Genomic DNA, 14,849 nt, shown 5'->3' on the forward strand with positions numbered 1-14,849 from the left:
CCACGAGCATAGCGACTCAAACACAGGAACTCTGCCTCATATTCACCCCCAATTTTATTCCCCTAAACCAAACTCAAGAATTCCTTTCTTCAGGCGTCCACATAACTTGTGCCCACATACTTTCCTTGAAATGTCGACTTAAAGAAATCCCACGTTAACCAGTCAGCCTGAGTACCTTCTCTCATAGTAAGCAACCACTAATAGGCTTCATCTCGCAGTAAAGACACTGTACCTTTTTACTTTTGCTCAGAAGGGTAGTCGAGGTCATCCATTATTCTCTCCGTCTCTTCCAACCAGTATTCAGCCACATTAGGGGCCACTCCAGAAATACTCTTGAAAATTTCCCCTCCATTTGACCGTAGTTGTTCTGAAATTGACCCGCGGCCCACAACATCTGTACTAGTCCCTACGACCCTTTCCAAAAAACGGAGCATAGCTTGGGATAGTGCATCATCCCCGGCCGCTCGATCGAATGATCCCGACTCAGTCACTAGTGAAGCTGGTGCCTCTCTAGCCTCAACATTAGGCATGTGGCTTGATGCCGAAGACCCAGCCCTAGCACTTCCTCGACCTCTACCACGGCCTCGTGTACCCCTTTCGCGAGTACCTCTAGCGCTCATATCAAATAACGTATAATCTGTTTACGAAGTTGTATGCATTATTTTACGACTCAAGTAATTATTAACACATGTCTTATGAAAAAGCAGTCATCAGAGTTTGTTTTTGCAATTCAAGAGTCTCCCTACAGTTTCCAGTTTTCTCTAATCTAAGAGTTTCAGTAAAGTCCCACTATCTATAGTAATCTCTCAAAATATTTCAGTTTAAGCAGTCTATAGTATATAGAAACTTACAAATTCGATGCTGGAGACTTAGTGTGCCACACTTGTAACATTCAAAAATAATTCAAAATAGTTTTCCATAAATTCCAAATATATATATTTTTCAAAACCCATTCCACAGCCGAGTTTTGCAACCTGGCTTTGATACCACTAAATGTAACACCCCAAACTCGGCCTAGATGTTATGGCCATATCTGGTGTGTCACATTGAAGTGTCTTTCAAAATTTAGACTTGTCGATAAAACTCATTTCTTAAGTTTGGAAACCTCTTTAGTAATGTTTAACGGAACACTTAACCAAATGTTTGCCTTATGAACTGCTATTATTATATTAAGTTGATTTAAAACGCGGAAGCATTTACAAACTCTAACCTTTAAAGTTCGTGTCTTTGAAAACAGTAATTATTTTAAAAATTTGTTTTCACCTAACTAGCAGTATAAAATATGTAAGAAAAAGCCCAATTAAAATTTAAAACCCAAATTAAAGGCCTTATTACAAAACAAAACCCAACTTATAATTTAAAGTAAAATAAAAGCAACTGTGAACAACAACAGTTGTGTGGCCACCTCCGAGTCCCTCGCGGCACCGAATCGGTTAAGACTGAGGATTACCTGTATAGTTAAGAGGAGAGGGTGAGTTTATGAAACTCAGTGTGAGATCCCCTCTCAGTCAATCAGTATACAACATGCAGTAGCAGTCTGGGCCTGAGCCCTATATAGCAACAGTGTGGGCCTTAGCCCAATACAGTAACAGTGTGGGCCTTAACCCAATACAGTAACAGTACAATGCAGTAATGCAACCCATCCCAATCTGGCCAACACACCACTCCGTACCACCAATACACCATGTGGGGAAAAAATTGACCCACCCAACCAACACACCAATATCGCAGCAAAGGTGCCAATAATAATGACGCGGCAAAGCTACCAGTAACAGTAACGCAGCAAAGCCGCTAGTAACAGTATATGTGGCAAAGCCACCAATACAATATACTTCCCTTATGTCAAAATCCCAACCCCATGCAGTATGTCATGTCATAAATTATACGTGTATGCAGTATGTCATATTCAGAAACAGTTAAATATATATAACATAGAGCAAATCGGTCGTACACTCATTTCAACTCCTAGAGTTGTAATAGTCATTTTACCCTATGGGGGTATTTCGGTCATTTTACCCATCCAGGGTATTTCGGTCATTTTAACCATCCAGGGTATTTCAGTCATTTGCCCACAAATCACAAGTTGGGCTTACCACTCGAGCGATCGCATGCCCGTGTGGTCTCAAATGCCATGTTTACGGATTTTCGAGTTTTCATCGATCTACGGTTGTAACGGGGTGATTACACACTTGATTCTATTCGCAGAGAAACCTCCTATGCCGTGGAAACCTACACTTGACCAACAACCTCCAATTAATTACTTACACAGTTAAACCAGCAAATGAACAAAAGTGATCACAATCCGATACTTACCACCACCTTTGGTTTAGTAAAGAGGGAAATTCGTCTATCCAAAAGTAATCACAAACCTTCAACCCCTTGAATAGTTCCTAAGCACCAATCGAAACCGATAAGCACTTAAAGAACATATAATAAAGTAACTCAATAATATCACCCTTACCAAACAGGAGAGAAACAAACTACGAAAAGTGAAACACACGATCAGCCCCTTAAGAAATAAAGATTCGACAACAAGAAAAAGAAATGAACAGAAGAAAGTAGGGAAACATCAAAAGAGTAAATCGACAGCAGTGCAACAGAACAATGAACGGTAGAGAGAAATAGGTTTAAAGAACAACAATTGGAGAAGAGTGTATTTGGCAAACAAAGAGAAGAGAAATTGAAAGAAAGAAGAAAAGAAAAGATTCGACCAAAAAAAAGCAAAATAGGAAAAAGGAAAATAGCAGTTAAAAGAAAACGAACCCGAGAGGTAACTTCCAGAACTAGGCAAAATTCGACAGCAAAACTAAAACGTGAAACCCGAAACTCATCGAAATCACAGTAAATTGAGAGAGAAACTCCAAAAAAAGACCAAAACTGAAAACCTTTAGTGTTAAGTGACTAAATTCGACACAAACACCCTCCCCAGCCGTATTGTCCAAAAATCTCTCCCTTTATCCCCCTTTGATTTTCTCCACCCAATCACAATCCCACTATTCTCTCCATGATACCCTCATCCATTCAAATTCCACAGCATTTCAGTCAAGCTCCACCACCTCACTACACAGGTGATAAAAATAAACACTCTTTAGTGTAGCACAGGACTCAAACCTTAGACTTCAAGGGAACTTCACACGCCACCTTGCCACTATACCACAGGCTCATTTTGTGACATAAAACCAACACTAATATCTATAAGGCTTGAACCCAAGCTTCTCAAACACTCCCATACACACCCAAATCACTTAGCCATTACAGCAAACAAGCAATTTGTGAGAAATCCTACAAAAATTAGAGACTTAAATTTTGGGGCGTTACACTACATTTGTTAAATGAGTATGTATGATAAGTAAATTCTGCTATCTGATATATCTGTTATTTCTTTTTATGTCTAATCATGGGGTGAGACAAATATTTTGTGGAGGAAGTGTTCGGTGTGAGGTAATATCTCACCATTATACTGGCAACACTATTACATTTATTCTGAAAAATGTCATAAGGACACTAAGTAGTGTATAGGGCTGGGTGCGTGTTTTGTACCCACATGGTGTGATGGGATGATCAGAACTGGTGTGTAGAGGATGGGGTAGGAATATATATATTTTCATCTGTATTACTTTGATATGATGCTGATTTTGTATAAGATGTATGTCTGTATTTATTTTTCCATGTGATTAAATCTGAATTCTGTTTCGTATGAGTTATAAAAACTCACTCTCTATTTTTCTCACTTTCAGGAAACCCTTAGGTTTAGGCAGGTCGGTACGACTAGAGCTCGATTATGTCCACAACTCCGTAAACCCAATTTTGCTTAAATTTGACTTATTTGTAATTCCTGATTTGAGAGTTTTGTATATTTCTGACTCTTCAGACATTTGAGATTGTTTTTGGTTTTGGATTTTTATTTGGATTTTTTTGGCATGACACATGATAAAACAACTTTACAAAAATGACTATTTTTCTACAATTAACAGTTTTTTGAGAAAACAAAATCGGTTGTCCAAAATATAATGTCTTAAGAACATTCGCTTCAACTTGTTCGATTTATTTAGAAAATGTAATCAATTAACGATTTTTAACTATTAAGTATGACAAATGTTTTCAACTAAAATGGACTTTTTGAGTAACAAAGATTCACGAAGTTTTTCAAAAGCCAGATTTATAACTACTTTACGTGGTGATGGACACTAAACTAACTATAAATATGACTAAGGCAAGCGCACCAATCGAACAATAGTATAGTTGTGGTGAGTAAGGAATATCGCATCCATGAGGAGTAAAAGTACTAGTAATTATCATTTTTCTATTATTTAGCCGACAAATTGGAGTGATTGTTTTTAATATAAATTTACTAATCTAATTTAACTAAGAACACAACATAGAATGAAATAGGAAAATAATCGAAGATAATCAACGAGATAGACAATACCCCGAAAATAATTCACCTAGACTTCACCTATTCTTTTGAATCTGAATTAAACGATTTATTCACTTTTGTCTTGATCAGTAGAAATCCCTAAATTATGTTAATATCTCTTTCGAGAGTAAGAACAACTAACTCTAACTTGATTAATTAAAATTTCTTTATAATTAAAATCCCATTGTCGTATTAACTCGATCTATAGATTTGACTCTGATCTGGTAGATTTATGTTGTCCTATTTCTAGGATTGCATGCAACTCCTCTCAATTATGCTAGATCTACTCTTAAATAGGGCCTTTTTCTCCACTAAATTAAGCACATTAAACATGAATTAATATCCGTAGAAATATTAAAACAAGAAATAAGCATACATAATTGAGAACAAGAATCAAGTATTTATCGCGTAAATCAAAAATCAAATAATAAGATTCATCATAGGTTTCATCTTCCCTAGGTATCTAGGGAATTTAGTTCATAATCCTGATTAGAAACATCTCAAAGTTAGGGCAACCATAAGACATAAAGAAACTCAATAAAACTTTGAAAGAAATTAAATGGAGATCTTTGATCTTGAGGAAAATCCGCTTCTGAGTTGATTCCAATGCGTTCTTCGAGTGTTTTCTTCAATCTTCTCAAAGTGTTTAAGGTTTACGAATAAGCACTCAATTGTCAAACACGAAAAGTCATTATCATAGGCTTGCATGAAAATCAAATCTCCACCACTATAAAATGAGATGATACACAAATCAAAAGGTCTTTAAGAGGTTGTAACGGGGCTTAGGTTAAGGGTGTGGAGAAATGCCGAAAAAGATGGTTAAAATTGAGATCAAATTGATAAATTACCAAACTAGAAAAATTAACAAATGCTACATAAATAAAGAATTATTCAGTAATAAGAGAACAAGCTTCTTCTTAAAAAAATGAATTTAACTGTTCAAGCTCAATCATAGAACTAAAATAATACTCAATATATATATATTTATATATATTTTTTCGATTTTATTTTATTTATTTTTACAATAAGAAATAATTCAACAACTTAAACAAAAGAGCATAGTTAGGGAACTAACCAAATCAAATCTCGACAAAAAGGGAGTTAATTAAAAGGGAAAAATTCTCAATGAACAAAATATGAGTTATGGGTTAACATTAACGGGTAAATTAAGAAATGGTGTGTTAGGCTCAACGGGGTTCACTAAGGGTTAATTAAAAAGGTAGGCTTTTTATGGGATAAGTGGATTAAAACCTAAGTCCCTTTATCATCTCAGTATATCAAATCAAAAGGTGTGGTCTTGACATGTATAATAGATGCAAATTCTAGAATAACAAATCAAATTGACACACTTATAACCAATAATAAAATGAGAAAAATGTATGCTTTAAAGGCTTAAAATCTCAAAAAAATGCATGGTTTTTGATGTCAAACTTGCAAATTTAAAACTTCAAAATATTACTTCAATTTAAAGAAATAACCTAAAATTTTTAATTATTGAAAACTTATCATGTTTGATTCTCTCATGTCTTAACGTTTAAATCAACCAATACGCAATTATCGACAAATTAATCTAAAACACATCAACCAAAATTCCAAATCGACAAAAATTCATTCTAATGGAAATATGAGAAAATTACTTAAACACAAGACATAATTCAGAGATTTTCTAATAATTATAAAAATAACCTCCCCACACTTGAGATGTACATTGTCCTCAATGTACAAACAAATATAATCACAGTATAAATAGAATATCATAAGAGAGGGAGAAAACTGAAACTGCCCTGCATATTGGATGAAATTACCAGAATGATGAAAATCGAAATTGTAGACAAATCTAGATGTAATGCATGATTCCGAGCAAACTAATAAGAAAATAAACACAAATAGTGAAGAAGATTAAGGGGTTATAACTTGAGTAAAAAAAACCACAAAAATATAAATATAGTTTAAAATATAAGAAACAAAATAAGTCTTAGAAAAGAACAATAAAAAGAACTAAAAATAACAATAAACATAAACATAAAAGAAAAAATAAAAAAATTAAAATAAAGTTAAAATTAAAATAAAACAAATAAACTCAATGGTCCTCGTCATCGGAAGCGCCGGTATCGTGAGTTATCGGTGCTAACAAGGAGATATGAAGATGTTGACAGATCTGCTGCAATTTCACATCAATACTGTCGAATCTCTGAAAGCAGTGCTGTGAGAAATGAGTGAATCACTTGAAGAGGCCATCTAAAGTAGTAGCAGAAGAAACAGGACGGTGACTCGAAGGTGGAAGATGAGGTGGATCCTTGTGATGGAAAGAGACATCATCAGTGAAGTCCTCGGGTTCATTCTGAGAGTCAAAATGATATAGTCGATACTGATGAGGGTCTACTCCACGAAGTCGCTCGATCATCCTCATATGGGTCATGCTCAATATCCCCTGTGGAGACATCTGGCCAACGAGTGTAAGTGTGGAGGACTGCTCCGATGTGTCGAGGAGACTGAAGTATCGAGTAAGTCGAGTCACATAAGGGCCTAAATAGATAGGACCCTTCCTGTTGCAGTCTGTCTGGTGGCAGAAGGCTATGTCGATGAAGTATGCTAAATAAAAAATATGTCTGGTGGTCATGCTTCATAAAAAATATGCATCGGTAGTACTAACGGCTTCAATGCTCTCTCTCCTATTGGTCAAAGTATGAGCTAAAAGGGCCTGAATATACCATAAAACCGGAGGAAGAGAAGTCGCCTTCGAGCGAATCACATCATAAGGTGTCGTACTCACCGTAAGATCTACCCAACAACTAGATGACGAGTAGTGAATGTGTCGATGTAGGTGGAGGAAGTTCTCGATGCTCATAAACTCCACAGTGTATAGTCCCCAAATAGCGCCAAACTCAGGGACACTCATATAGCGCACAAGGCAACCGAGTCGGAAAGTGATGGTGCTCGACTCGTCATGAGTCGTCATCACATGCTAGAGAGTAAATGTAGAGCAGAACTCCAAAGTTAGCTCCGTGTATATGGGCTCGATGATAGAGAAGAATCGATCCAATAGGGCCGTGACAATAAAGGCTTGAACATGATTAGCTAACTCGACCTACTCTAAAGAAGCCCAATCAATACATCAGCCTAAGCCGATTGGTCGTAGTTGAAATAGTTGAAATAGGTCCTCCTAGGGACCCACTAAAAATCAGACATAGGGGTGGTGGGTCTCGGCGGAAGCGCTTGAGGAAAAGGCCGTGCCAAGGATCTTCTACTTTTTTGAAGCAAAAATGGCGACTTTGGATTTACTACGAGTGTTGGTCATGGTGTCCCTACAAGAAAAATGACCAAATAACAATTTCAATATTTAAAATAAGGGTACAAATCGACATAGTGGATCAATGGAAATAAGCACAAAATGAAACTCGAATGCAACTAAAATCTAAAATCATAAAATCAAATATTCAGCTAAAAAGAATAAAGTTGAATCTAACCGTCGATACACTGAGCAATAAGAAGTAACTGTAGAATAATAAAAATAAAAATCCAATACAATCAACTACTAATATAACTATAATAGTACCAAAATTACACATAAAAAGAATAGAATGAAACTAAAGAATAGGAATGAGAATTAATAATAATAAAGAAAAATAATGAAACCACAAACACAAAAGAAATAGACGATTCTAGGTAATCAAATCAATATTACTATAGTAAAAATAGTAGGGTAAAATCAATAAAAATAAGAATAAATAATAAAACAAATGACAATAAGAATAAATAAAAAAGGATAATAAAAAATATATAAAAAGAATAATAACAGAAGGAAAAGTACTAAATAGTAATAATAATAATAATAATAATAAAAGAATAAGGAGAGACCAATCAATGGAGGAGATGATGGTGAGGAAACGGGAGGGCAGTGTGGTGGCTGGTTGTGGGGGAAAGAGAAAGGGAAAGGGAAGGGAAAGGGAAGGGCGAGGGGGAATGTGTGCGGCTTGAAGCATGGAAGAAAGAAGAAAGGGGAGAGGTTGCGCGATGGGGGTTTCGACGGGGGAAGGGAAAGAAGAGATGGATGCGAGGGTGGTGAGTAGTGACCGAAAAGGGCCGATTGTAAGAAATGGTGGCTAGGGTTTCTTGATAAAATTTTGGGGAAGATGAAGGAAAAATGAAGTTAAGATTTAGGGTTAAAAAGGGGGACACGATCGTGTAACGGCTCCTGTTGGGCCACACGGCCATGTCACACACCCGTATGGTTCATCTAAGCCCGTGTAAGATTTTAAAAGTGAGCCCAGTTTTCATATGGCCGTGTCGCACAGTTGTGTGTTATCTCCTTCACTTCTCCCATGCCTGTGTGAACTCCTACACACCAGTGCGGCTTGGCCATGTCTAGCACACGGCCGTATGCTTGGCTTGTATAACTATCTAACTTAATCTAAAAATGAAAAAATTAGCTTCATATTTCACACGGCCTAGGACATGCCCGCGTGTCCAGGTCGTGTGTGCCACACGACCGTGTGACCATTTTAGGCCATGTCTCCATCGAATTTTTTTAAAACTAAAGTCCTAGGATCGATACGACCAATGACACACCGGTATGTCTAGGCCGTGTGGGTCACACAGCCATGTCGCCAGGCCGTGTAACTCACTATTGAACTCCTTATAATGGACAAGGCCTGGGACACGCTCGTGTGGGTAAAAAACTAACATTTTTTATTTATTTATTTTGAAAATTAATTAATTTTAAAAAATAAATTGAAATAAAATTAAGAAAATTAGTAGTACTAACACTCGATTTGTCTCCCGAGAAGCACTTATTTAACGTTTAAGCTCGACTTACTGGAAACACAAAGATTTATATACTTTTTCATACCTAATTTTACTTAAAAACATGCATTTTCGATAGAATTTTTGTCATAAAATAATTAAATTTTAAAAAATAATTAATGTTTATTAAAAATTTGAACATGCTAATTTTTAATCAATTTTACAATTATTTTTAGTGAATTTTGATTATTTTTGACAGATTCGTACAAAGGTGGAAAATTGACCCGGCAGACACTGTTAGAAGAACAAAACCGAGAAGCAATTCGAAATAACAAGGAAAAATAATTTCCAGCCTAAGACGGTCCAAATATGTGTATTAATTAATAATATAATTAATTTTAATTTATTCCCAATTTAATTTGGGCTAAATTAATTAATTTTAATTAATTATGGAAAAAGGTACCAGTTGAACCGTACTAGTTGAACCAAATTGACCGAACTAAACCAGCCACCAATTGGGCAGCCCCGAACCGTTCAAATGCTGAACCAAATCAGCATTTTTAGCTGATTAAATGAGCTGCAAAAAGGCCCTTGGAAGACTTCCAAATTGCGTTCAAACCTCACCTTAAATTAAGGCTTTACGGATTTGCCCCAGGCTAATTTTAGCAAAGGTGAAAGTCTCAACTTTGCCATGTAGGATGGACGGCCATGAGGAGGATCTTTGGCTGCTGAAATTTTCTATTTTTAGTAGCCATCCTCAGCTATATAAACCCCTTTTGCTGCCCATTCAAATCATCCCTCATTCACATCTCTTCTATCACAACTCTTCTCTCCTCTCTCACTTTTTTCTCTCATTTTCCCATTCAAAGTTCCTTGCTCTTGTGCCAATTTATCCTCTTGGGAAAGGGATATTATTCAGCCATTTTGGAGTAGAAATTGAGTGTTCACAGCAGCCTTGACCGGAAAGGACAACAAAGAGGGAAGAACGGAGGAACCTAGTCAAGCCACGGAAAACCACCAGATTTGATTCTTGTTCCTTATCTATTTAATTTTTGTTGTTTTTTTGATGAACATATCTATGAATATTTATGCTATTGGAATGGTTAATTTAATTAGCTTAGCTTGAATTTAATTCGTGTTGGGTTGATTGCATTCTGTCCTCTTCATTTGTTAAATTTATGTTTATGTTGCTATAGGCCTCGGTAAAATGTTTGATTAAGTAAAACCATGATTAAGTTATTCTTGCATTACGATTGTAAGATAACTAAAGAATTAATTATTTAAACGCATTGAAATTGTAATTAATGGACACAATATTTAATCAGTGCATGTTTAATTATTCTAAGGTAGCTGAAGATTAGATTAGCATTGTATTTGGCGATACATATGCCTTGCATAACTTGCAAGATTATTGTGATTAAACCGTTTCAAGGTAAGGATACTTTGTTACCTCACATAGTCTTTTATATGCTTATTAGGTTGAATTAATCGTTTGAATCGACATAGGAATATACAAGAGATTATTTAATCTAAGAAGTATGTATGTGCAATAATATGTTTATCTTTATAAATCTGTTTTATCGGTTGAATTGACCTAGGAATATGTAAAAGAGATGAATGGACTTTTTTATTTGTAAATATGTTCAGAAGTTAGCAAATTACCGAGTTGCCGTGATTTATTAGTAATAAGTATAAACATAAGTTTAGTGATTCTAAGGTAAGGAAATGTAATTAATCCAACACAATTATATCATCTTGATTAAACCTTATTTTTAAATTTTTTTTACTTAGTTTTAATCATCTTGAAACAAAAATATTTTCCATCACCAAAGTGTTTTAACATTAGTTTCATAAATAATTCCTTTTTACAGTCCCTGTGGGTACGATAACTAGACATTTACTTGTCACTTTATTACTTGTTGCGATTGTGTACACTTGCACATTTTCGTCGTTCCACTTAGCTCGTATTCGCACGGTCACGGTGGTTTGTGGAGTTGAAACTCCTCTTTCTCGTTATCAATTTTATTATCAAAATAAGGTTTAAGTCAAGTACTATTTACCTTAAATGTGCCAAATTTAGAATGAGTTACCTCGATTATACCGTATGGAAAGACATTTAGTACTGTAAAAGAGATTTGATTCATTTGCATCAAGTTTCGAATTGGCAATTTGAGGATCTGTTTTATCTAGCAGTACCTTGTCTCCAACCTTAAATTGGTTCATTCCATCTACATGCTCATCATAGCGTCTCTTTGGTTCTTCATCGTGCTTTTACAGTTTCTCCTTGACATGTGTTCGCCATTCATCTAGTTCATCGATTCGTAACATTCATTCTTCATGATTCATTCTATTGTATTGATTGGAACATGGCTCCATTGCATTTTTTTGAGGGTTTTCCTACAAGGAAGGTTGAGCCACATGGTTACTCATATTAACAGAACTTGTAAAATCATCTCGATCATTAGATGTCTTAACAAAATCTCGATCATATTATAGTTCTAGCAGTTGTTAAAAATGGTCGATCTAGAAACAAAGGTACATCACTATCCTCATCAATGTCTAAAACAACAAAATAAACTAGGACTATGAATTTATCATTTTTTACAAGAACATCTTCAATAATACCCCTAGGAAATCTAAAGGTTTTATCTGCTGAATACTCATCTTAGTTTGTTTGGGTTTTCTAAGACGTAATTGCTTAAACATTTTATAGGGCATGACATTAATAATAGCCCCTAAATAAGCCAAAGCATTATTAATATTCAAACTACCAATTAAACAAGGAATAGTAAAACTCCCTAGATCTTTCAATTTGTTGGGTAGTTTATTTTGCAAAATGGCTAAGCAAACTGCATTTAGCTTCACATGCGACGAATCATTTAACTTCTTTTTGTTCGCCAAAAGCTCCTTTAAAAATTTAACAGAATTGGGCATCTGTAAAAGAGCTTCAATAAACAGTAAGTTAATATGTAATTTTTTCAGAAGTTTAAGAAATTTACCAAATTTTTCATTCATGTGGTCTCTTTTTGTCACGTTAGGATATGGCACTCGAGGTTTATATTCTTTACCAACCGATTTTTGCTCATTCTGGCTTGCCTCAACCTTACTATTACTTACCACAATTTCTTGCCTTGATTCTAGTTCAGATTCAACTAACCCTTCTTCATCTTGCATAGTAATTGCATGAAGTTGCTCCCTTGGGTTAGTTTCGATATTGCTAGGCAAGCTACCTTGTGTTCTTTCTAAAATTAGCTTAGCAAGTTGACTTATTTGGTTATCGAGCACTTGAATCCATGCCTGTTGATTTTTAAGTGCTATTTCAGTTTTTTGAAAATGGGTTTTTGACACCGAGATAAACTTCGTTAACATCGCTTCAGGGTTCGCCTTCTCTTGCTGATAAGGTTGTTATTGGAAGTTTAGAGGAGGTTGTGCTATTTGATTTCCTTGACCACCCCAAGAGAAATTGGGATGGTTCCTCCAATCTGCATTATAGGTATTACTATAAGGGTTATTTTGAGCCTAACCCATGTAATTTATTTGTTCATTCTCTGTGCTAGGACCGTAGGGTAGACATTCTGGATTGTTTGTTCCTCCTCCATTCGTATCACATTGTATCACTGCATGTACCTACGTAGAAACATATAAACCATCAATTTTCTTATTTAAAAGTTCTACTTCATTCGATAACATGGTGACCGCATCTAAGTTAAAAGAACCTGCTGCTTTCATCGACTTTGTCCTCATGACTTGCCATTGATAATTATTTAGTGCCATCTCCTCTATAAACTCATAAGCCACTTCGGGTGTTTTATTATTAAGTGTTCCCCCGGCTGCTACATCTATCAACTGCCTAGTTGAGGGGTTCATAGAGGTAACCCATGGTGAGGGCACCTTCTCAATAAATCCTTGTATCTCTCCCATGCATCATATAAGGTTTCTAAGTTGATCTGAACGAAGGAAGAGATATCATTCCTCAACTTGGCTGTCTTAGTCGGTAGGAAGTACTTCACTAAGAATTTCTTGGTCATTTGATCCCATGTAGTGATAGAACCTCGTGGTAAAGAATTCAACCACTGTTTAGCTCTGTTCCTTAAGAAGAAGGGGAACAACCATAGCCGAATGGCGTTGTTAGAAGTGCCATTAATCTTGAAAGTATCGTAGATTTCCAAGAAATTGGCCAAGTGAGTTTTTGGATCTTCGTCTTGCAAACCATCGAACTGAACAAATTGGTGTATCATCTGAATAGTATTGGGCTTCAGTTCGAAATTATTCGCAGCAATAGTGGGTTGTACTATACTTGATTCAGCCCCAGTTAGAATGGGCTTGGCATAATCATATATAGTACGAGGAACAAGATCTGGATTTGCAGCAATTGCAGGAAGTAGCTAATTATTTTGATTATCACCCATCTCCTCAGTAGTAATAATAATGTCCTCTTGCTCGTCTACTATACTCTGTCAACTCTGCCTTACTTCTCTATGATTTCTATGAGCTGTACTTTCAATCTCATTGTCAAATAACAATGGCCCCGACGAGTTTCTTCTAGTCATAAACTAAAGGAACTTGCCAGAAGCAAATAAAAGAAAAGAAAAATTAGAATGCAAAAACTAAACTAAAAATAAAAATATAATAAAAATAAAAATGGCTAAATTAATAAAGATCGAGTGTTCCTACTATTTTAGTCCCCAGCAACGGTACCAAAAACTTGATGTTCACTAATCTAACTATTAATACGACTAAGGCAAGTGCACCTATCGAACAATAGTATAGTTATGGTCAGTAGGGAATATCGTATCGACAAGGACTAAAAGTACTAGTAATTACCGTTTTTCTATTATTTATCCGATAGATTGGAGTGATTTTTTAAATCTAAATTTACTAATCTCATTTAACTAAGAACGCATCAGAGAATGAAACAGGAAAATAATTGAAGATAACCAATGAGATAGACGATACCCAGGAAAGAATTCACCTAGACTTCACCTATTATTATGAATCTGAATTAAACAATTTATTCACTTGTGTCTTGATTCGTAGAAATCCCTAAATTATGTTAATATCTCTTTCGAGAGTAAGAACAACTGACTCTAAGTTGATTAATTGAAATCTCTTTCTAATTAAAACCCCTATTGTCACATTAACTCGATCTATGGATTTCTTTATTAGATTTGACTCTAATCTGGTAGATTTATGTCGTCATATTTCTAGGATTGCATGTAACTCCTCTCAATTATGTTAGATCTACTCTTAAACAGGGCCCTTTGCTCTATTGAACATGAATTAATATCCCTAGAAATATTAAAACAAGAAATAAGCATACATAATTGAGAACAAGAATCAAGTATTTATCGCGTAAAACAGAAATCAAATAATAAGATTCATCATAGGTTTAATCTTCCCTAGGTATCTAGGGAATTAAATGGAGATCTTCGATCTTGAGGGAGATCCGCTTTTGAGTTGATTCCAATGGCGTTCTTCAAGTGTTTTCTTCAATCTTCTCCCTTTCTCCCTTAGGTTTTCTTCTAATTGGTATTTATATTCTTTAGAATGCTCAGAAAGCCTAAAAATTGGGTTTTTCAGCGTATCTAGGAAGTAGGTTGCAAAATCGACATGAGCTGGCACACGGGCGAGTGGCCAGCCCATGTGGATCACACGGGCTTGAGGCCAGCCCGTGTGGAAATTCCCAGGC

General features: G+C 35.5%; 1 non-coding gene across 1 annotated transcript; it reads left to right on the forward strand.

Moving 5' to 3' along the window:
* The first annotated feature begins 13,033 nt into the window (after nucleotides 1-13,033).
* On the forward strand, nucleotides 13,034-13,140 carry LOC128039523 (small nucleolar RNA R71). Its single transcript, XR_008194023.1, has one exon. It is a non-coding gene; the product is annotated as a small nucleolar RNA R71 (small nucleolar RNA).
* The last annotated feature ends 1,709 nt before the right edge of the window (nucleotides 13,141-14,849 follow it).

The sequence above is a fragment of the Gossypium raimondii genome, chromosome 2, assembly GCF_025698545.1.
Source record: "Gossypium raimondii isolate GPD5lz chromosome 2, ASM2569854v1, whole genome shotgun sequence".
NCBI lineage: Eukaryota > Viridiplantae > Streptophyta > Magnoliopsida > Malvales > Malvaceae > Gossypium > Gossypium raimondii.